Below are 26,021 nucleotides of genomic sequence, written 5' to 3' on the forward strand. Positions count from 1 at the left end.
AGAGTATTATTCTTATTATTTATATTTATATTCTAAGTACCAAAAATTTTATTTTATTTTATTTTATTTTATTTATTTTTGTGAGAGAGAGAGTGAGAGAAAGGGGAGGGGCACAGAGATAGGGAGAGAGAGAATACCAAGCATGCTCCATAGACGAGACAAGGAAAGGGGGGTTGGGTTTCTAAGAGGGATATATTGGGAGAAGGTAAACACTATGGGGAAACTAATGAAAATAAGGGCTATTTTAGTAAGAGTTTTGTTGCTATCATTTTTTTGTTTTTTATGTGTGTGAAGACTCATCTTGGTGCTGACTCTCCACCTTCTTTATGGCTATAATAATTGCCAGAGAATGGATTGTTGGCAGCCCAACAATCACTTCTCTGAAGCTTCTGCTTTTAATCACGTATGGGGAACTCTGCGAAGGTTTCTTCCTGCAGCTGTTGATTCTCAGTTACCTTCAGCTTAACTAACCCATATGGAAAAGGCCTGTGTTGGAGGGGCGTATTCTGATCACCCTCAGGGTATATTACAATGCAAAAGCTAACAGGGCCTCTGTCCTTGTGGGAATAATAGCTACTAATAATTTTGTCAATAATCACAGAAATACATGAAATATGGTAACTGTGACACTTGCTAGAAGGGAGACAGACTTTTTACTACCTGGAATTATTAAAGGATGTTGGGAATATGCTGGAATATGCTGGAATATGCTGGAATATGCTGGGAGTGGGACGGTAGGTAGATTTCTAACAACACAAAGAAAAGTATCTTTAGCAAAGAATAAATATTTTTGACAAAAACAATACCATGGATGTCTTAAATAAAGATGACATAAAATGGAGTAAGAAGTAGAAAAAGAAATATATGAGATAGATCTGACAATGTAAGATTTAGGTGAAGATTATTCTAGCAAAATAGCAGATTCCTGGTGTTTTTGAGAAAGAGAAAGATTATTGTGGCAGGAGGTTCTTGGATATTGATATGTGTTATATATGTGAGTGTGTGTTTATGTGTGTGCGTGTATGCGTGTGCATGTGTGCACCATAGGAAATAATATAATCAGAGAGACAATGGCAAGGAGTTTGAATTTTAAATTTTCATTTAAGTATAATAAAAATCTGTCAGAATGTTGCTGATTACAGGTTTAATTTGGATGAATAAACATAGTTGTGTATATGTTTAGTAAATACAAGGGCATTGAAAAGATGGAATGATTAGATCTACTTGGGAAGGGAAATGATATGTGCCATTACAAATTCTTCTTTAAAGTAGATAGGTTGGTTTTCAAGGAGACAGATGTCCTATTCATTCTTTAAAAGCTACCTAAAATATCTTTTTCCTTTTAAAACTACTTTTATTTTATCTTTTTTTTGTGTTTTCTACCTTGTTGAGATAGTTTCTTCTCCCAGTGCCCTGGCATTGTTTGTTTGATTCTTTAGTATCCTCTTAGCTTATAATAACCCTCTCTGAGCTTCAGACACTCTAAAAACTACTCTAGGAGAGCACTTTTCATATTGGGCTTCAGAGCACAAACTCTGGATTCAGACTGTCTGGTTTGAATCTATGCTCTTCCACATGCTGTGCAAGTTGAACGGATTACTTCTCTATGCCCTAATTTTCTCACGTGGGAATAACAATAACAACCATAGGATTGTTAGGACTAAATGAGGTAATATATGTAATGGCATAAAGCACTGTCTGACAAATAAATGTGACAAAAATAAAGAGTAGTTCTTTCTCTTGTGATTACTGATGTATTATACATTGGAGATGGCCTCCATTCAACTGATTTGCTTATTTAAACCAAGCTCCCATTGCAGAATACACTAATTGATGTTCACAAAGACATCTACTATATAGTTTATCAACTAAACACAGGACAGTTTCATGAGTGAAAGGCTGTGCCCTTGATAATTATAACCAAACAACAGTTAATAAACACAGGTGTGTTTACCCTATTATTAGGACATTCTTTTTAAAAAAAAATCTATCACTCTTAACACATTGACATTTAATTGATATATCTAAAAATATTTACTCACAGTTTTAACTACTACAATCTATTCTACAGGCTTGGATTATAACATTCACTTCGTAATTTTCAAAACATTCATTTAATTATAATCAAAATGTTCTTTCAAAAGTGTAAACTGAATAATATTTCTCCATGTTTAAAATGCCTCGGTAGTTTCTCTTTTCTACAGACTTTTGACAACGGCCCTTATGGCCTGGTATACGGTGCGTGGTTCATGATCAGTGTCATCATAGATTGCTTTCTATCACTGTCGTCATGACCATCATCGTCGATCATTTTCTATGTACCAAGACTTGTGCTGATCATTTTATGTGGGATTTCCCTTTTAATCCTGACAACATCTCATGAGGTATTTTTATTCTCCCTTTATGCAATGGAGAAACCGAGACTAAAGAGGTTAGACTATTTGCCTAATATACAACTTGTGAGAGAGTCAGCTTTCAAAGCCTAGTTGTCTGATACTAGAGATCTTGACATTGAACCTTAAATTATATTGCCTCCCCTAATATGTTGATTAAAAGAGAAACAAGCAACTGTATGAGTCCATAAATGCCTTCTGTCTTTCTCTTGTTACATCTCAGATTCATTTCCTGACAGTCCCCTACATCACAAGAAACAATCTAGCCATTCTGTTCTTACTGTACTTTATAAAAAATATTTTTAAGTTTATTTATTCACTTTGTGAGAAAGAGAGCACAAGTAGGGGAGGGGCAGAGAGAAGAGGAGACACAGAATCCCGAGCAGGCTCTCTCTGAACCGCCAGCGCAAAGCCCAACATGGGGCTCAAAACCACGAACAGTGAGATCATGAACTGAACCAAACTCAGACTCTTTTTTATAATGATTTACTTATTTATTTACTTATTTATTTATTTTATGAGAGAGAGAGAGAGAGAGAGAGAGAGAAGGGGAGAGTCAGAAAGAGAGGGAGACGCAGAATCTGAAGACAGGCTCCAGGCTCTGAGCTAGCTGTCAGCATAGAACCTGATGCAGGGCTCAAACCCATGAACATGAGATCAAGACCAGAGCTGAAGCCAGACACTTAATCGACTGAGCCACCCAGGCACCCTCAAATCAGACTCTTAACTGAGCCACCCAGGCACCCCAGTTCTTAGTTTTCTGTCAATGGGACTGCTTGTTTTGCCTCTGGGCTTTCATATGTGTTGAGCCCTCTTGCTGGAGCATTGTTTCTGTTCAAATTTGCCTGGATACCTCATCGCCTGTGAAGTGATAGATATAAAGAATTCTTTTCATCATTTGGTCCACTTTTGTTAGGGGCCCCATTCTCTTTTTGCAGTCATGGTATTAATCACATCCTACTTTACATGCTGCTTTGCATGTCTCAGTCTCCCACTAGATTGTAGGTGCTATGACAGCACGTACAACGTCTGTCTTCTTCACTGCTGAATTACTTAATGTGCCGACACATGAAACCACTTGAGATTGTGAAAGAAAAATTGTACCAGATGATATTAAATAGTCAACGGATACTTAATTCAAGACTATTGCAAAAGTGAGGGAGGGGTATTGAACTTAACTTGTATTGAAATACAAGATGGGGGATTTTTAAGAGCTGAGATGAGCTAGAGAGAACTAGAAGATGTTGGGGGGGGAGTTGATCAGTGTGACTAGGCCATCTGTGCTTGTTAATCATGCTTATTGAAGTTAAACTCCTTCCCTCAAATAGAGACTCTGAGATAGAGACATTATCTTTCTTAGTGATTACATCTCAAAAGTATAACTCCCAAAGTCCTAGATAAAGACAATCTGGGTTATAAAACTGACAAGAGGTTGGGAGAAGATTTATAACTCGAAAGGACAGAAAAAAACAATTTACAATGACAAGTTTAAAGTAAGTGCTCTAGGAAAAGAGAAGTCAAGGGCCAAAGTGAGGGAAAGAAACCTTTCCAAAATTTAGTCAAGCTGAGAGGATTTAGAAGGCCATCTTAGTCAAGATCGATTTGTGGAACCAGAAAATAGAACACTCCATGGGACAGTAAAACACTCTTCCCATGTGGTGACTAAGGACTATTCCATGACGTTGTGTTTACATTATTTAAATAAAGTGTTGAACAATGCACACATGACATTGGGCTTTTTGAATATTTAAGCTGATTGTTCTAATTACTTTTCATGTTTTTTTCTAATTCACAAAAACAAACTAACATTACTTTAATGTGGTGCTTCACAAGTAAAGTTTAATATTTTAAGTGAACATTTTAGTTCTCCATTTACTGAAGCTTCTTAGAAATTACTGATAACATTAAAGTACATTATAAGTAAATAATTCAGCATAAACACAGTAGCTAGATAGAACAGAAATAATAATTTTATTGCCTGCTAACTGAAGTTCTTGCATATTTTAAATGGTGTTTAATGTTCCTTAAATTATTATTGCTGCAAAGGACATATATCCAATTTAATTAAACCTGTGTAATTTCAAAGTAGCTATATTTATATTCTCCAAAGTGTCATTGGATATGCTATTGATAATGTCTTCAAAGTATGTTTGCTTTCATTTTTATACATTTAGGATCCCATGAATCCCTCATATATAGGGCAGTTGTCAAGTTAGCCAAGTCTATCATAATGTTCATTCTCTAAATTACATTTTGTTGTTGTTGCTTTTATTTTTCCTTTTCAGCATCGTCCTTGTTGTGTCTCTCAGATTCAGATGCCTAACTATTGTGCATGCTTATGGAGGTTAATTCTAGGCCTGCATTTCATTCACTGACCATAGCGATAGTTGAGTTTCTATAGTAATGAGTTCATTGGGCAGAAATTTTGCACAGATATGGGGGGATGAAAGGGGTAAATGTTATCTACATTTGAAAAGACCAAAATTACAAATCAGTACTCTTTAATGCAACTTTTTTCTCCTTGACTAACTGGGGGTTATTTGTATGCATTCTAAGCGGCGGTGCCATGGGAAACTGAGATTTTTGTGATTTTGGTTTAACACAGACTCATCTAGAAGCCACAACTCTGATTTTGCCTGAGGCAGACTACCAACGGAACCTGAAACGTGAGTACTGTTTTTATGTGCTATTGAATTTTATGCTATGTAGAGATGTCTTGATTCAGTGTAATTGTAGGTGAAAAGAAGTGAAGATAGTGGGAAATTGATATGTCTGTTTTATTGTTCAGTTAAAAAGAATTTTAGTAGTTAATACTTAATTTTGAGGAAGATACTACATTTGTGCTAGTCATTGATACTCAGCTTAAAGCATATACTTTTATATAGTTTTGATATCCCAGTTTATCTGTGGTTGATAAAATATATAAATATGATCCCTTACAAATACATATTTTTCATGTTATTTGAACATAATTATTTTTTATCTTTACTCTGATTAACATCCTAAGTACTTAGAGCGTATATTTAGCATCTCAGTTTTTCTCTATTTTTTTTCAACCGAAATCCATAGTCAGCTAAAGTTAAAGGCTTTGTTGTGCTTTTCTTCCTTGTTCTGTCACAGATCTGTCTTTCAGCTGCTTGCTAATTGTTGGCATCTCTTCTCCCTGTTTGGCCTCTGATAAGTTGTCTTTAATAACCTGTTGTTCTATTCTTGACCTTTGCCATGGTTGCAGCTCTGGAGTATCAGAACTGTCAAAAATAAAAGTGAAAGAGCAAGAGGCACTGAGCTTATGAAAGTTAGAGAAGACATAAGGCCTGGTATTGATTGATGAATTTCTCACTGCAAATAGTTTTCACTTTATCCCATTTGCTGACACAGTACACAGTACCTGAAATAGTAAGGAGATTTTTCCCCCCAATAATGGATGATGGGGGCTGTTTGCTTTGTGAGAATCTGCCAAGGCCACATGCCATCAGGCTTTATCTTTGAAAGAGAGGGTGAAACAAGCTTGCCTGGCTGCAGATAAGTGACTTAGAGGGAATCCTATTCAGATGTAGCTGTCACTAATTTATCTGGAGGTTTTGTGATTCATACATACTCTTCTGTGTGCAATGGGGCATTAAATTGCTTTCCTCTGGGAGCAGGTCACATTCAGGGGTCATCAGACCTATGCTGTGGAATGGTGCATTCTTGATTCATATAGCTTCTTGCTACTGAATTTTTATCTATTAGAAAGCTGGTAATCTGAACATATGTTAGATGATCTCTTAGAACGTTTCAACACAAAGGGATTGACAAAAATTTAACTATCTATTAATATGCGAGTGTTTGTAACAAAAATTAATCAACCCTTCTGCTGTTAGCACAGTCATTTATTCTGATGATTAAGTACTTCAAATATGTTTCCCAATAATGGCCTAGCTCTTGATGAATACATTTCCACGGCTTCTTTATTTATTTAAACAAAAGATATGCACTTAACTGCATTAATTTTACTGAAAAAAAAAACAACCCAGAGCTGATTTGAAACTGGTCTCACCAAAGATAAAGCTTTAGAAAATAAAGATTTTTTTTCTCATTTACAATATAGTTCTGCTGTGGAAATTCTACTTTATTATCCTGTATCTTTTGAGAAAAAATGGCATACCTTAGAAAACAAGACACATACTAGCTCAGATTTGAAAAGGACATGAAGGAGATGCTCATTTTTATGCATTAAAATTATACTTAGAGACTTTAGTACTGATCTTTTGGATGTGAGATATTTAGCAGATGTAAAAAAACGTTTTTTTTTCATTTTATTATTTCCATTATGTGGTATATAAAACGAAAACCTAATATCTTCCCTTGGGTTTTAAGAGTGTTCCATTTTGTATAAAATTAAGCCAATAAATGGCAAAGAGGTAGTTAAATGAAAGCAATCACTGAAATCTTTTAAAAGTGTTTTTAACATGCATGACAGCAGTCTTAACGGTCGGTAAATTAGCTATATAAACTGATATGTTTTCCCTATTTTTTAATTTAACATTGTTTCTCAAACTCTATTGCAATCCAAAACGAATGATCATTTCAAGAAACAGCAAAAAGAAAACTCAACCGGATAAAAATGATAATTTTATGGTGCATTTATATGGTATATGTTTTTTGATATTTGTCCTAGTTGTAAAAATGTGGAACATTTAACATCAACCAGAATTTTCTTATTAATGAATTAAAGCATAAGTAGGGCATTACTGTGGAAACCTATTCAATCATTTATACATAATTTACAGTATTCAATAAGGTATTCATCACATTTCCCAATCTTTAAATTACAGTGACCTTAAAACCTTATAAGACCTCCTAATATATAGGAGTATGAAATAAATATATTTAATAATCTTATTTTAGGATTTCAACATGTTCTGTTAAGCATTTCTCTGGGGAAAAAAAGAAAGAAAAACATTTTATAAAACTAGAAAAAATAATAGCATACTATATGCAAATTACATATAATTAAACATATTTCTGCCCTCTTAATCTATTCATTTTTTTTCTATTGAGAATGGAAAATGTCTAAATTTTGAATTTTCAATACCTTTACACCTCACTAGGAGGTATTTTCTTTCTCTTAAAGGAAAGCTATTTAAAAACACAGACTAAATTCATATTATTTTAGAGTAATTCAAAGAAAGAACTGTTTTGTTAGAAACATTCATTGGATTTAATGGTATTTTGTTGTTCAGATTGCAATGGTATTTTTAAACAATCCTCTGTGTCACAGTTTCCTCTGTTCTTTACATGAATAGCTCCCCACCTTTCAGACTCTGCTTAATTAGCTTAAATGACATTTTTTTAAAGTTCTTATTTAAGTGTCCAATACAGCCACTTACAGACTTTTTTGACTTTATGGCATTTACCATAATTTTAAGCATTTTATTTATATTTTATAAAAAATAAAAATGAATCTATAATGAGGAAAGAGAATTATTTATGTGTGTCTCTTACAAAACTTAAGCACAATATTTAGTGCCCAGCCTTGTGCCTGGAATATAATAGTTCATAAAATTTGTGAGTGAATGACATTAGATAATGACAACCAAAAATTCCATAAATAGGAATATAAGAAATGTAATGTATATATTAAATACATAGTACCAAACATCATATACTCACCAGTTTACTTACAAAATAATTACAAATACACATTGTATACAAATAGAGAATTCACTAAGCTTCACACTTCAGTAGCTTCCTTGCTATGCAACTAAAACCTACCAAATTTTGTTAAGTCCTAAGTCACATGACATACCTAACTAGTCTTGTCTAAGATGAGCTATGAAATAGTCTCTGCATATCTATTTAAATAGTTTAAAGAAAAACAATAAAAATCTATGGTTATTAAAAACATCTAATTGGGGCACCTGGGTGGCTCAGTCGGTTAAGTGTCGGACTCTCCACTTCAGTTCAAGTCATGATTTCGGAGCTCATGGGTTCCCCTGCACGAGACCCTGCACTGGCAGAGGGGAGCCTGCTTGGGATTCTCTCTCTCCCTCTCTCTCTGCTCCTCCCCCATCACATATGCACTCTCTCTCTCTCTCTCTCTCAAAATGAATAAACATTTAAAATAAATAAAAATATCCATTTATTTTACAAGCATTTATTGAGAGATGACTGTATGTGTGTGTATGCATGAAACTGTGCAAAATGCTATAGGAAATCTACTACTATAAACTGTTAACTCTCATTTTATGAATTCGTATACAGTAAGGAAATTCCATATACAGTTTTAAAATACAAGAGAGCTTTAAGTATAAAGCAGGAAATGTTAATAGCATTAGCAGAACTAGAGTTTGTTTTCAGCTGAGAGAAATAGCAACAGCTCATTGCTGAGCTGACAAGCTCTAAAGAAAGCTGAGGGGTTCTTTACACAGGGAGTGGCATACGGAAGAGCGTGAGGAAGATGTTAGTAAGAATTACTTGCTTATCGCTTTAGGTGCATGGATTATGTTATGTTTGGCAACTCTTTTGAATGGAAGTTTTATTTGAAAGTAGTTTAGAACAAGATTATGGAAGATTTAACACTAGTTTAATGAATTTAGGATTCTGTTGGCATGTAGCTATGGTCTCTGAATATGCCCAATCTCTTCCTTTTAAAGAAGCATAGAAAATAAGAATGTAGTTATTTTGGATGACAGTCCATACAGAAAAATCTGGTACCAGGTACTACAAAATTTTCCTTTTGAATGTGCTGTATGTGTACGTATACATGCATGTACTACCATATATGTGTATATAGTATGCATGTATGTAGGTGTATGTGCTTCACTTAACCTGGCTTCACTTTACAGAATAAATTAGAGGAGGAATGATTATCAATATGTGTAGAAACTGGTAATGACTTTGACAAATATCAATAAACTAATAAAGCAGGAAGCCTGAAATAAAATATCAGGAACAGAGGGCTAATATCTAAGAGAAACACTTAAGGACAAACTCATAAGGATAATGACTTGTAAAATGCAAATAAAGTAGAAATCACATATTTAATTAGACTTTGATGAACAAAAAAACACAAGATACCTGTAACTATTAAGTTCCTAAAACATATTCTTTATACCAAAGACAATGAAACAAATAAATAGAAATTTTGTGATCATTTCATTTTTGATAATGGATAATGATTTCTTTGAAATTATACCAAATGCCGATATTATACCAAAATTATACCAACTGCCTTCTTTTAGAGAATGGGAAAGGACATTAGTGTATCAAAAGTACAAAGAATCCTTACACTAAGAAATCAGTTGTTGTGTAACCTAGTATTTACCAAACTAATTGAACCACCTGTTGCCTAAATCTAGATATAGATTATCATTCTCTGAAAGCCTTTATGGGAAAAATAAATGCAAACTGCTATTGTTTTGTATTTTACGTACCATTTAAGAATCTTGGCATATTTCAAGATTGCAAAGTCATTCTCCTACATTTACACCTAGAATCTTTCTGCTTCTAGCCTTACATTTCTATGAAGCAGCTGAATTAATTTTTGTGTATTGAAAAAACAGCGATCAAGACTAATTTTTAGCTCAGACCATGTGCCAAAATTAATTGAAAGTGTTTGTGTGAGATTTTTACTCTTCTATTCATCTATTTGTTTATTATTAAATTATTGAAGTATACTATTGATATATTTATCTATTGTCTATTATTATTGCAGATTAAGAACAAATTTTTATATATGTTAGTATAACTCTACCAAATGTATTCAAGATGATTTTGACTGTTTTAGATCCTTTCCCATTTCATCTTAGAGTCAGCGAATATTCTTCTGATATTTTGATTCAACTTGTATTAAAGCTAACAAATCGGGAAGAATTAGCACCCTAAATGTATTGAGCCTTCTCATGTTTGAAGAAAGCACAGCTCTTTTCATTTAGGTCTTATGTCTCTCTGAGGCAATTTGTAGTTTTCATAATAGAAATTCCACACATGTTGGGTTGGATTTTTCTATTAAATGTTTCTTGATGGTACTATTAATGTTAACATAAAATATTTTTCATTTTCCACTTTAGTGTCTAGAAATACAATCAATTTTGGGCGCCTGATGGCTCAGTTGGTTAAGCGTCTGGCTTCTGCTCAGGTCATGATCTCACGGTTCATGGGTTTGAGCCCTGAGTCAGGCTCTATGCTGACAGCTAGCTCAGCCTGGAGCCTGCTTCAGATTCTGTATCTCCCTCTCTCTCTGACCCTCCCCTGCTTGTGCTGTCTCTCAAAAAACAAACAAACAAAAAGAGAAAAAAAAATTTTTTTTAAAGGAAAGCAATACAATTTTTATACTGACCTTTTATTCTGTGGGCTTACTAAGTGCACTCTTTTCTCCATGTATTTTTGGATACGTTCCATATGCTTTCAAATATACATGTTTTCTGATATCAAAATTTTCATGTCAACATTTGCACTTTCATTTTTCTGGTCCAATTTCATTAGCCAGAACTTTCATAACAATGTTGAATAGAAATGGTGAGAAATGATTCTGCCATTGTCGATGTTAGCAGATACATATTCAGTGTTTCTCTCCTAAGATTTTTAGTTTTCATGTATACCCTTAATAGGATTAAGAAAATTCTCCTCGGGGCGCCTGGGTGGCTCAGTCAGTTGAGCATCCAACTTTGGCTCAGGTCATGATCTCACAGTTCGTGGGTTTGAGCCCCACATCGGGCTCTGTGCTGACTGCTAGCTCAGAGCCTGGAGCCTGCTTTGGATTCTGTGTCTCTTTCTCTCTCTGCCCCTCTTTTGTTCACACTCTGTCTCTCAAAAGTAAATAAATGTAAAAAATTTTTTTAAAAATTCTCCTCTATTCCTAAGTTTTTAAGAGTTTTTATCATAAATGAGTGCTAGATTTCAAATATTTTATCTGCATCCTCTGAGATAACCTTATTATTTCTCTTCTCTACACTTATATATATGTGTGTGTACATATATATAATTACATTGGTTAATTTCTAAATTCCAATTTAAACTTGCATTGCTGGAATATAGTCCAGTTGGTCATCAATTAGCATCATCCATGCTAATGGAAGATGGTCTTGCTTTGCTAATGTTATGTTCAAGATTTTTGTGTTTATGTTTATGAGAAATATTATGCTATATTTTTCTTTCTGTTCATGTCTTTATATTATTTCATAATAAAGACATAAAATGAGTTTGGAAGTGCTGTTTTCCTCTATTTTCTAAGTTTGTACATTATTTTTTCTTTAAATAATTGATAGTATCACTAGAATAACTACTTAAAGAGCTGTTTTAATAGCTCTTTATGTAGCCTGGAATTTTCTTTGAGGGAAAGTTTTGAACGGTAAGTATAATTTTCTAAAAGGATAGAGTCAGGCTCAGATTTTTTTTTGACTGCCCTATTCTAGTTATGACAGTTTCTGACTTTTAGAAAATTATTGTTTCTACATGATAGTATCCATTTCCCTAAAACTATTCATAAAGTACTACTATGAACTTTGCTGTGGAACGAATGTGTAGTTTTAGACTTCATTTCTAGTAGTTGCACTTTAAATTTATCTTTTTTTGTCTTAAAGCTGGGTAAGTATATCAGCTTAATCTTGTCAAAGAAAATAGTTTTGACTTTGTTGATTTTTAAAATGTTTCTTCATTTTCAAATTTATGATATCTGTTCTCACTATTAATTTTCCTTCTTTCTACTCTTTTTGAATATTAAATTGATTTTTGTTTTCTAAGATTCATCAATGACTAGTTTTCCTCTATGTACCATTCAAACCATGTTCCGTAGGGTTAGGCCCTCACATCATCATACAGTCTGAAACGGTATCTAAATAACTTTGTGGTTTCTTCTTTGAACAATGGATTATTTACAAATTTAAGGTTTAATTTCTCACTATTTGGAGATTTTTTAATCTTTCTAAAATCAATTTTTAATAAAAGGCTTTGTGGCAAAAGAGTATACTGTACATTATTTAATTGTTAGAAATTTCCTGAGACTTATCCTGTAGCCTATGATATACTGAGTGCTCTATGTGCATCTAAAAGGAATATTGCTTAAAATTTGGGGAATACTACTTTATCGATGTCAGTTAGTTTGATGATTTTGTTCATTGATTTTTTTGTGTATTTTTGCTCTCAATTACCACAGCACTGCTAAAATTGCCATTTAAAGTGTGGACTTGAGATATATTTCTTCAAGTTGACCCATTTTTGTCTCTGTACTTCTAAATTCTGCTCTTAAGTGCGTATATAATTGGGTTTGTTACGCTTTCTTTATGGATTGGGCCCTTTAGTCATTGTAAAACAATATTCTTCAAGTCTGGTAATAATCTTTGTCTTAATATCTACTTTGCCTCTAATTTTTTTAACCTATTGACATAGTAAATATTAAATAATCATGGCATTAACTGCAATTATTATGATAAATATTAAATATAAATTAATATATCTATTAAAATGTTTCCCGATGTGTAAATCAATAATTTTTAATACTTGAATAAAAAATACCATTGAAATATTTTATGGGACAAGGCATTTGAAAACTACAAGATGAAAATTAAACCATCAAATGCACATAATTTTTAAATAAGAGACTTTAAGATGTGGGTAAATAATTAAAACCCAAGTATAGTAATTTGAAGTTAAGAAAGTCATTACTGGTGAACGTTCTGCTTTTCACATAGAACAATTAATACTGTGAGAATCTAAAAACTAGTCCCAAATCACGCTTATTGTTTTGTGATTTGATTTGTGATTATGTGCTGTATAAAGCATATAGCACCTGGATGGCTCAGTCAATTGAGCGTCTTACTTTGGCGCAGGTCATGATCTTAAGGCTTGTGAGTTCAAACCCCGTGTTGGGCTCTGTGCTGATAGCTTAGAGCCTGAAGATGGTTTCAGATTGAGTCTCCCTCTTTCTCTCTGCCTCTCCCCACCGCATGCTCTCTCTCTCCCTCCCTCCCTCTCTCTCTCACTCTTTCAAAAATAAATGAACATTTAAAAAATCAAATATTATTAAGGTTTAGAATATCAATGTTCTTCTACAAACTACTGTTACTCAGGAATAATGTCCTTGTGGAGATATCCAAAACTTAGTTATCCAAAAAATAAAGTTATCAAAAATTTAAGGATGATAGGAACATGAAAAAATCAGTCATAATATTGTTAACCAAGTGCCTTTATTCATCATCAGTCTTTATTCATCATTTTTCTCATCTATAAAGATGATCATAATTTATAATGGTAAAAATATATCTTTGTGTTTCTTTATAGCTTGGGAAAAAAGACTGTGGTTTCAATTTGAGTGTCCTTGCCCCATGAATAAAATTATTCTCAAGAGTAAATAAGTGTGTTTACCTGTATAATGGAGAGGTGAGAAGAGAATTGTCTGAGTAAATACCATCCGTGCTAAAATAAATGCCAAAATATTCTTTGGGGAGAATACTCTTACTTCGATGGTTATATACATGGAAAGAAAAACAACTGTTTTTCTATTTTCTATTTTTGCATACACATTCCCAATGGGATTATACTTATCTTGAGTACCTTAAGTATGACACCCATGCCCTTTAATTATTTTTAAAGTACCTGTTTAGATGTCCATTATATTACTATATTACTTGTTTTAATGGGCCAGTGAAGGGTTAATTAATCATGAATGCAGAGACAAAGGAATGTCAGGGACAGTTTCTTGGCAGAAAATAATTAGGTTGAAATGCCCTTTTTCCCAGTGCACTAGGAATGTGACAATTAAGGTGTAGTTAAGCCCTTTAGAAATATGTGCTCTTAGTCATTTTTTTCCCCTAACAATAAGGAACAGAGAAAAAATACTTAGTACCTGAGTGTAAATATGACTTCCAACTTCCTGAACACCCAGAGATTTTAAAAAATTCTATTTGCTGCTAATTCCTTTTGTTGATTGTATTTTTCACGATGATAAATCTAAAGTACTGGGAGATGCTCACTGGAATAAAGATCATATCAGTTTGTTAAAAAAGCTTTGCCAAGACTCTACCCTCAGCACCTTAATGGAATGTCAAGAATTAACTCATGCTCTGTGTTTTTTTCTAACGCTGTAATGTATCTGAGGATCACCTCCACAGAAAGTAAAATAGACTTTCCTTTGACATTTGTCACGTTTCCTTCATGAGTCATATTCATGAGCTTTTTTCATTTAGAGAGCACATATTATAAATATTATTCTGTCCCAAATAAAACTGAAAATCAAACTGGGCTTAGCAGCTCAAGTAGTAAATTCATCCACTTAAATTTTGTTTATACTTCTGTATGTCAATATGTCAGTGTTCTAATTCCATAAATACACTGCTAACTCTATAATGTTAAGAGTAGGTGACTTAACCTTTTGAAGAAGTATCTTGACAATTCTCTTTCCTTCTTGTCTTCATATATTCTATAAATAGGCTTACTGAATTAGTTGAGGTTTCCTCATGGCTGTGTTCTCTTATCCTTCTAGAATTTTACATGCATTACTGTTACATGTAGCTTGAGATGTTCCTCTCTCTTTCCTACCATTTTTTTAATTAATTAGTCTTAATTTTTTTTAAATATATGAGCTTAGAAGTTATCTTTTTGGTAGACTTCCCTGAACTACTGAGCTATGGTCAAACTTCCTCCTCTTTGTATCTAAAGCACCTTGAGATTTTTTCCAATATTACGCATTTTAGACTATAGACAGTGCCCATTGGTATGTCTATTTCCCCTGAGAGACCTATGCTCAATAAAACATAGCACTTGGTATATAAAAGACATTTAAAAATATAATATTTTCTCTACTACAAAAATATAATATGTTTTGCATATTTTAAATCTCATTGTAGAAATTTTGACTCACGTTATTCTATTTTTGTGCTAATACAAGTTATAGTATCAAATAAACACAATGAACATTTAAAAAGCCAAATTTCAGACAAAGAGGTAGACTGACCACTTTTCTGCTTTCTCTCCATGCTTGAACTCTACTAAAATGACACTAAAGGGTATTCTGTTTTCCTTTCATGACACAAACTTTCAAGTTAGGGGAGATTGGGGGTTGAGACAATGCAACAACATTTTGCAAGCTAAGTCTCTGGACTAGCAGTAAATAACAAACAATGAGAAAAATAAACCTAAGTTGACAGTGGGAAAAGACAAGAAATGATATAATTGACATCACACTGCACAATTCCCCAAAGTCTTAGTTATTTGCAGCTCAAGATACCTCTGGCTTGGAAGATAAATGATGGGTTAGGGTGGAAACAAAAAATAGAGATTGGTTGAAAATAAAGTATTAGTTCTCTGGATATTTCACATTTTAAAAATAGCATCCAATACTTGGTGGCAATATCTCATACATCTCTATGCATATTAAGTCACAAGTTTTGTTCATTTATTTTGATATCTTGTTTTAGTATCTCCTTTTCCTCCAATTTTTGTTTCCATGTTTTTAAAAGTTTCATTTCTATAATTGCACTCTACTATACTAATCAGAGTGTTCTTGATTTGGATTAAAAAACAAATTTCTGAAACACAGAGGCTTCAAACAGCATCAGGTTAACTTAGCTTTAAGAAAGAATAGACATCAGGGAACATAAAGCAGAGCTGAGACCAGGGGGAATCAGGTGAGACACTCTCTTCTCGTGCAGAATTTAAGGGTCCACAATCACCTCAGTAATTCAAAAAACATTTTAATAAAATATTCATAAAAATTAATTCATTATCCCAGAATGAACAAAACAGTTTTTTTAAATATAGACAAGACCAATATTACTGATTTTTCCCTTTGCCTGGCTCTGATATTGCTTGGCATGAGACTGAAACCTAATGTTAAAACATAAACAAGAAAAACTTCCTGGGAAGTAAATAAAAAGACAAAGAGATAAAAAATAGGAAAAAAAAAGCAAATCAGTGTTTTCATCTAGGGGTCCCAACATCTGAAGCATAGATTTCAAAAATAAAAATAGAGAAAGAAATAAGATAGATGGGAAAATCATCAGTAAAATAACTTAATACAGTTTTCAAAAACTGAAAAACATAACTTTCCAGATTGCAAGTGCCACTAAGTACTCCATATAGTGGATAAAAATAGAGTAAGGAGTCTTGTTATTTTAAAATTTCAAGAATATGGAAGTTTCTTCAGACTTCCAGAACTGGATCAGAACAATACATGGATTAGATGGAAAACACCAGAAAACCAAAATGGATTCAGATTTTTGAACAGCATTTGTTTTTCCCCGAATTCAGATGCTTGCATGAACCACAGTCTTTAAAGGCCAATATAGCTAGAGAAATTCAGTTGGTAAATGTTTCTTGAAGGAAAGAATAAAATAAGTTGAGGAATAAGGTCAAGGAGGGCCCGGCTGTACAAATGTGAATATGCATGACATTTATATGCATAAATACTGCACGACATCAAAGATTAATTTGTTCTGTGTTACAAATTTTAACCGAATATAATCGGTGAAACTTCTCTGTGGAGGAATAATTTCCAGTCTAGAATTTTATGTCCAAAGTATCTATCAAATTTAGAGATACAGTAAATATCTCATTAAGCATTCAAGGTGTCAAAACATTAGTTTTCATGCATGATTTCTCAGGAACCTACTAAAGGATGTCCTCTATAAAAACAAAGGAGCATACCAAGAATATATATATATGTGTGTGTGTGTGTGTGTGTGTGTATGTGTCTGTATATATATATATATACAGACACATACACACATATAGATAACCATAATGTTAAGCATGGGGAATGTTATACATATGGATAAACACACATATACCTATATAATACACACATAGATACATATATATGTACATATATATATACATACACACACACATAAGAAATGAGAGATTTAACTAAGGCAACAGGCACCCCCACGATAATTGTTAAGGGAAAAAATGGATAACAGTTGTGGTGTCAGACATACAGCAGGACAAATCGGAGCATATCAGAAGGCTCGGTGAGAAATTTCTCCAAAAAAAGGAAATTGATATTGTGCCTAGTCATTTTGAGAGGCAATTTAGATAGGTGAGTGTTTAGGGGTGAATAAGTAGTAAGAACAAAATAACAACTATAAGAAGTTCAAGCCAAGTTACTCTCAAGAGAAAACAATGAGTTATGTGAAATATGAAAACAAGTCGTCACTGACTATATGTAAATAGCATCTAGGTGTAAATAGCATCTACATTGCCAAAATTTTTTGATGTCAAAATCATTTTTATTTAGCTTACATTACAGTATAATAGTTAAATTCAGTGGAAAGAGTTGTGGGAAGATGCACATGTGTAATTGGGTAGGAGAAGGAAGGAGTACTACATTTTTTACTGTCCCAGTGAGTAATTACTATATGGAGTCTAAAATTGAAATCAAAATAAAACAATAAGTAGTGTTAAGAAAGCAGCTACAAAAGTTGAAAGTGACTGCAGGCCTAGAGAAAAGAAAATGAAGCAAAGGAGAATAACTGGTGTTTTTAGGAGTAAAACAAAAAGTGCAAACTGTTTCAAAGCCATTGTTTAAGAATGATCCTGATTACTACCATAATATCCACACTCTTGACTATTAATATTTTATTTTAATATATCTTACAGTCATTCACTTAAATACAAAAACACTCTGAAATGCATATACTCCTACACATACAGTTGAGCTTAATTAAAAAAATAGTTTTATAAATAGTTTTCTTTAACCATTGGTATTTATTCCTCATGTGTGTGTGTGGGTGGGTGTAGATAAGCTGAGAGATTTGTATTAGTCTAAAAAATAAGCATGGAGAATACCAGATAGATTAATACAATGATAGGGCCAGTATTAAAAGTAATAATAAAACATTTTATTACTTTTTAAATTTTTTAATGTTTTATTTATTTTTGAAAGAGAAAGAGAAACAGAGTCAGATACAGAGTACATGTAGGGAAGGGGCAGAGAGAGGGGAGACACAGAATCCTAAGCAGTCTCCAGTCTCTGAGCTTTTGGCACAGAGCCTGACTCTGGGCTTGAACCCACAAACTGTGAGATCATGACCTGAGCTGAAGTTGGTTCTCAACCAACTGAGCCACCCAGTAGCCCCTATAACATTTTATTGTTTTTTTCCTAGTTTATTTTTAACATTTATTTATTTTTGAGAAACAGAGAGAGATAGATCATGAGCAGGGGAGGGGCAGAGAGAGAGGGACACACAGAATTAGAAGCAGGCTCCAGGCTCTGAGCTGTCAACACAGAGCCTCATGCGGAGCTCGAACACAGGAACTGTGAGATCGTGACCTGAGTCAAAGTAGGACGCTCAACGGACTGAGCCACCCAGAGGCCCCTAAAACATTTTATTGTTAAACATCAGCATGTTTTAGGTACTAGTGGGTGAAATTAACTATATGATTAATTTTTATTGAGTTTTTTATGTGCCAGTTATTCTTCCTAGGTACAATATCTCATTTAATCCTCAACGTAACTGTATATGAATGATTTTTTTCCTCATTTTGAAGGTAAACTTAAGTACTTTCATATGTGGTATTCCATCTGCACAGATGTAGGCATTTTTGATAAATACTATCTTCTCATTCTCTATTTCATCTTACACAGTTTCTAATAACAGCATGGATGATGTGAAATGTCTTAGAAAAAAATACAACAGCTAAGCAAATGGCCTGAATGACAATATTTCACAGTGTGGTTAAATAGAAACTGACTTAAAAGACTCTCAAATAAATAGATCTTTCTAAATGTATAATTCATTGTTTGTAATGTTATTGCATAACTGTGTTTTTTAGGCTTTCTTATGGCATGCTTAGGTTTTTTTATCTGGTGATGTATTTAAAAGTGCATCATTTAGAGTACTAGAATATGCAGGTATGACTGCTCATTTAAAATAAATGTAAATTGGGGCGCCTGAGTGGCTCAGTCTGTTAAGCATCAAACTCTTGATTTTGGCTTCGGTCATGATCTCACCATGGTAAGATTGTGCCCTGATGTCAGTCTACACACTGAACATAGAACCTGCTTAAGGCTGTCTCTCTCTCTCTCTGCTGCTCCCTGCAAATGCCTTCTCTCTCTCTCTCTCTCTCTCTCTCTCTCAAAATGAAATGAAATAAAATAAAATAAAACAGTAAATGTGCAACAAACACACATATACATTTTCTGCTAAGTTCCAGAGAGATATTGGCAAAACTATTATATCATTAAATTGTACCAAGAATTTTCTCAGTAAAATTTTTCAGAAATACTTCCAGAGGGGCGCCTGGGTGGATCAGTCGGTTAAGCCTCCGACTTCGGCTCAGGTCAGATCTCAACATTCGTGGATTCAAGCCCCACGTCAGGCTCTGTGCTGACAGCTAGCTCAGAGTCTGGAGCCTGCTTCCAGTTCTGTGTCTCCTTCTCTCTGTGCCCCTTCCCCTCTCATGCTCTGTCTCTCTCTGTATCAAAAATAAATAAAACATTAAAAAAAGAAATATTTCCAGAGAAAGCCAAGACATTTCAGGACTTCTCTGATGATGAAGGCTCCAAATTCAACCCCACTTTTCAGAATCCTGGCATTTACTGTTCATGCCAAATTCATTATTTGAAGTGGTGAGCATGACTGTCTTATGGAATTTTAGTAGATGTTGTTGGTCTTTAAATTTCAAAAGAGCTACATTAGGTACTAAGATGATCAAGAATTCGAAAGGAAGCAGAGGCACCTATGAGAATAATCCACAGCACAAATATAAGCAGCCTTCCAGAAAGGCAGCCCCCAATAAATAGATGGTGATGTAGGAAGTAATAGAGACTAATGAAAAGTTTTAAACATTACACATAATTCCCACCTGCAGGACCTTTCCAAAGACATTATAATCTTTTCGAAATTTTCCTTAATCCTTCCTACTTCTCCCTACCATAACACTGAGCCCTAAATTAATAGATGACAAAGGGCAAAAGTATCTTTAATTTTAACAAGCAAGTTGAAGCAGATAGCAAATGGAGAACTTGCAGAAAAAGAACCTCTTCTTTTACCTGATACACATCTTCTAATCCTTGCACATCCGTGAAGATAATATTTTGTGTGCAGTGTATATAGTATGGGCCATCCTAGTGAAGTATATATCCTAGTGATAGTGAAATATTATGCTTAATGTAGGAAAGCCATGGTGAAGGCAATTTTTATAGTCTCTTTCCATTGGTACTTACAGGTTTGTATCTTACTGTACTTACATAACTGATTATAATTATTTTAATGATATGGTTCTAGTTATTTTAAGAAAAAAATTAGAAACCTTGAGCTGACTAAAAAGTATTCTGATGTTTCAGGAAATCATGTAAGTCCTGAAAATTCCTGACATTATAGTAGAACTTGTCAACATCCTCCTCCTTGACTGCCTACTACCTTATTTTTATTATTGTTGCTTAAGGGGGAGTAAGGTAGGACCCTTTCAGAGTGGGTTTTGGAGTTTGTTAAAATATTTTGACTTTAATTTTTAAACTTTCACTTCTCATTTTTCATTTTCTGCTGAATTTTGTTGTTATTTGGATAAGCAAAACTGCTAAAACATTTGTCCACTTCCAGAGATGTAAAAGTTCATATGTTCTTCATGATTTTTTGTATAAATGATTTGATAAATTTTTCTACAAAAACAACAATTTTCTTCCATGATATAAAATATTACCTGTTTATTTACATGTTAAAGAGTTAATTACTGTTTAGTAATTTCATCTGCCTTTTCTGTAATACAAAGTCTACTATTTTATTACCCAGTGTAGTGGATTTAAATCTTTATGAATCTTTTCTTCAGCTAAGTGATTGAGTAGGAAATAAAACTGATTGGCTAGTTACAATGAAAAGAGATGGCTTATCTAATTTAACCCACCAACATTATTCTATAAAAGAAAATAAGATTCTTTATAAATAACAAGGAGACTCATGTTGGATATCTAGTTTGCTCCAAGTCACATAAGCAATTAGCAAAGTCAAGATGGTCGTCCTAATGTCAAACCTATGTGATTCTCACCACATCACTGACATTAAGAATGTAATCCCTTGGTGATAGAATTAAAGGACTACATAGAAAGTCCTGTGTCAGGCATGAATTTTATTGCTTTGAATACAGTACATCCTTTGGGTCCTTTCTCTTTGTCCACTTTGCAGATAGATAAACTGAGTTCTCTAGAGGTTTGGATTTGGCCAAGCCTTGAGACAAAGAAGTAAAGTCAGGTGAAATCACAAGCCTTTTTAATTGCACAGTTAGAACTAGACACTTTTGCCAGTATTCCACTATACATGTATTTGTGAATTTGATTAAGGATTTTGGGTACTGTGTATCACAAAGCTATAATAATTTTAAATAAATAATTGTTTTATGTGTCACTGAAGACTGTAATGATTAATGATAGCTTTATATGGAAAGGCAAGGGAGGGAGCCAATACAAGGCTACAGGGAAGGAAAACAACCTTTTTTAATCTCCAGTATTAGCAGCGCCTCTGAACTAAATTATATTAGAGATAATCGAATTTAAAGTATCAACAAAATAAATATCTGTGTTTGACTGTCTGCCTACGACAAATAAACATGCATAGTATTGATCTGGTAGCTTCAAATTGTTATTCATGCTTGTGTGAAGCATCAGTGAAGTAGGCAACATTTATATTAAAACAATTGATCTGCATCGAAACAACTACTATAGGTCAGAAAATTTGACATTTATTCTATAACAGGTATCAACATAGCTGAAATAATTTAAAAAACTCTCATCTAGAACTGAAGATATCATTTTAATACTGCAGGACTGATAATAATCATTAGGAAGTAGTTCTTAGGGAAAAACAAACAATTGCCATTAGATTTCTAAGACTTCCATTGAGTGGCTCTAATAAGCCATATCTCTTTAGAATGATACAAACCCAAGTAAACATCCAGACATAAATCTGGGGCAGAGAGCAAATGTTTCTGGAAAAGAATTATTGACTATTTTCCTATTTTCCTTTGTACAGGCAAAAAAACCCTTTGTTTCCTTATGGATTAGTTACCAAGGTATTTAAGTCTTACCACTTTACCTTCTAATATAAAATTAGAATAGATCTAAATGGTACAATTACTATGTTGCTCATATAATCCTCCCTTTAGAATTCACACTTAATAAAGTGGCATATTTGAAATATGATCTAATTACTTCTGGGTTTAAATTTCATGTTTAGCAATAAAAGGTACAGCTAAAAGTGATTAAAAGGAAAAGGGAAATAAAGAAATATATCAAGATCAAACATAATAAGATAAAATGAATGCAAAATGCATTATAATCAATCAGCAACTAAGATGCACAAAAAGAGTGGTGGAATGTTAAGAATTTGGAAAGATATACCAGAAACCATACCATGATGAAACCAAATATGCTTGTGCCTCCTATTACAATATAACAAGTATCTAATTGCTATGTAGATGGATCACACAGAGGCATTGACCATTCTTTAGCCACCCAGGAGAACCTACAGAAATTTATGAGATGGATAGTTGAAACAAAGGAGTAGTATGTAACCAATCTTATAAGAAAAACTGTATTTTGTTTTTAACTACAGAAATTTATCTTGCTAGTAAAGAGAAGATCAATGAGTTTGTGACAATATACTTGATTTAAATTACTGTATTCAATTAAAAGGAAATTATTTCCAGTGATAAATCAACTAAAGAATAAAACTAATTGAAGTCAATATTTTTTACCAGTTTTTTTCTTTATTAGTAAAATTTTATGCAAGAACCTTAAAATTGTCTGCATTCAAATCTGGTATTTTTCTTCTGCTGATATCTATATCTATATCTATATCTATATCTATCTATCTATCTATATCTATCTATCTATCTATCTATCTATCTATCTATCCTGGGCATAAAACTGTTGACTTATTTAGGCTAATCAGTGAGATTGAGCACTGTCCGTAGCCTTTGATTTCATATATCAAATTGGTATGAAAGGAATTATGGAGAGTATTAACAATTTTATTAGGACATGTTTTAGTAAGAAAACATAAAGCATGAATCTAAAAATTTATTTTTAAATAATTTGAATAAGCAAATATAGGAATGGAAGATATAATAGAAATTCAGTAGTGTTTTTTAAAACTATCATAGCTATTTTTTTCATCACTGTGAAATTCCTTTGAGTGATGACTTGAAACACAGCACCTATAAGAACATTATTATGAGTTTCTTAAACTATATTAAATATATTATTATGGTTTCCCATAATTATTTTTCTTTGCCTACTGTATACTGAAAATTACCCTAATAATTTTATAATCTTAAAATCTATTTGTTCATTTTATATTTCCATTACCTTAATCTTATTTTAGAAAATAAAGATGGAATATATTAAACCTACGCCATATTAACCACCAAATTAAACAGTAAACAAAATTAGAGTAACAAAAATTAAGAAAAACCAAGTGGAGCATTAAAAAACAGCAGATCTTGATAATTTTTCCGAAATTCAAGAAACTTTAGAGAAAGAGGCAAGTTATATTATCTTACAGGTCATGTGCTTTACCATTTAATGATGCAAAAGAAAAAAAATATGACAGTAAGAGATATTTCTTTGTTATTTTACATAATTATTCAGCCACTATAGCTAGAAATAACATAGTTAGAATTAAACAGACAATTGGAATTTTAAAATATGTATCAAAGAACTTGAAATAAAAAGTATATTTTTCAAATATATTCACAACTCTGATATTCATAAATAGTATCTATAACTAGTTAAGTTTTTAGATCTCTCATATCCTTTAATTATGATTATCTTAGAATTGATTCCTTTTATTTGAATGGAAGACACTAACTAAAACAACATGTGTTTTATAAAAAAGAGCAGTTCTTTAACCAATAACAAGTCAAATCATCTATAATCTAGAAAATCATGACTTTATGCACATATAGATATGTCATATATTTATATATACTATATGCACATGCATATCAGGACTATATGTACATAAATACCTGTAAATGTATTAGCATAATTAGTGTTTATCTGTTTATGTATACAAATTAACTTGAATAAACATAATAAATCAACATTTGATGGCTAGATATGCTATTTATTTTATATATTTTATATTAGAGACATAAAGTTTGCATAATATACTCTTTGGGGTAGCTACTACTATCCTTATTTTACAAATGAGGGCATTAAGACATTATGTAAAGTATCTTGCACAAGGTTCCAGAGCTACTAAGAGACAGAGTCAGAATTTGGTCTGGAACGATCTGACTCTAAAATCTGATTTCTTATTCACTTATCTGTACTGATAGATAATGCATGTTTGCCATCGGAATCAATAATCATGCCTGAAGGTTTTAAAAACAGTGGTTTAAACAAATGTAAGATTATTTTCAAGGATTTTTAATTAAAGGGAATACCTGGCCTTATTTTTATGGTAGGAGGAGAGACACATTCTTGCCCTCACTTGACAGTGATAATAGAACTACGTAACCCCCTGCAGTGGTTTGCAACTCAAGAAGGCCAGTATAGGGATAAATCCAACCCATGAATAAAGAAGGAACTGAAAGACTTACAGAGAAAAGATTCTGCCTCAATCTGGTCTTACATCAGTTTGGAGGTTACATCACATTATTGAAGCAAACTGAAACTGTGGTCCAATAACAACACTATTCTTTCCACATAAAAGCTTTTATAGCTGAAAATGTCCATAGAAACACAAAGATGGAAAGTAATAAGTTTCACCTCTGTTAAATCAGTACTTTAACCTCCCTACTAATATTGATATTGGGGCATGCTACTTCTTTCTATTATTCTTTTATCATGACTAACCACACTGTTTCTCAATGCATTATGCAAAAATTGATAGGGAATCCTAATATTTTGCCCAACTTCTCAACTTCCATACTTTCTCATTTACCATGATTTTTCTTCTCTTTTACTTTTTCCCTTATTAAATACTAACCAGGAAAAGAAATAGTTAGAATTGTCTTTTAGATAAGATTATATGTTCATCTGCCTGTTCTATTTTCACATGTTAGATACAAGTTTCGAAAAGTTAAAAAATATCATACAACAAATAATGAAAACATAATCATATTATAAGAGATATGAAACTTCTGACCTCAGGATTTTTTATAATCAGAAACAAGAAGATTACATGGCTTTGGAAAAGACTCCTCTCAATCTAAAGGTAATATGGGATGGGAAGAGAGATGGCAATGATATAAAGAGCTTGTTCTTTTTTGAGTCGATTTTTGTGTATGGTGTAAAAAAGTGGTCTAGTTTCATTCTTCTGCATGTTGCTGTCCAGTTATCCCAGCACCACCTGCTAAAGAAGCAGTCTTTTTTCCATCGGATACTCTTTCCTGCTTTGTCAAAAATTAATTGACCTGATGAGTGGATCAAGAAGATATGGTATATATACACAATGGAGTACTACATGGCAATGATAAAGAATGAAACATGGCCATTCATAGGAAAGTGGATGGACCTCGAGGGTGTCATGCTAAGTGAAATAAGTCAGGCAGAGAAGGACAGAAACCATATATTTGCACTCATAGGTCTAACAGGAGAACAGGAGAAACCTATTGGAGGACCAGGGGGAGGGGAAGAGGGAAAGAGAGTTGAGGAGAGAGAGGGATGCAAAACTTGAGAGACTATTGAATGCTGAAAACGAACTG

The 26,021-nt window shown here is 33.0% G+C and overlaps 1 long non-coding RNA gene across 1 annotated transcript in view; it reads left to right on the forward strand.

Annotated features, from left to right (window-relative positions):
- LOC115305631 overlaps positions 1 to 26,021 on the forward strand; it is a 156,181-nt gene that overhangs the window by 123,792 nt on the left and 6,368 nt on the right. The window contains exon 2 of the long non-coding RNA XR_003914904.1: positions 4,999 to 5,059. This is a non-coding gene — a long non-coding RNA (uncharacterized LOC115305631). The remainder of the gene's footprint in view (positions 1 to 4,998; positions 5,060 to 26,021) is intronic.

This window comes from Suricata suricatta, chromosome 10 (genome assembly GCF_006229205.1).
Source record: "Suricata suricatta isolate VVHF042 chromosome 10, meerkat_22Aug2017_6uvM2_HiC, whole genome shotgun sequence".
In the NCBI taxonomy this organism is placed as follows: Eukaryota; Metazoa; Chordata; class Mammalia; order Carnivora; family Herpestidae; genus Suricata; species Suricata suricatta.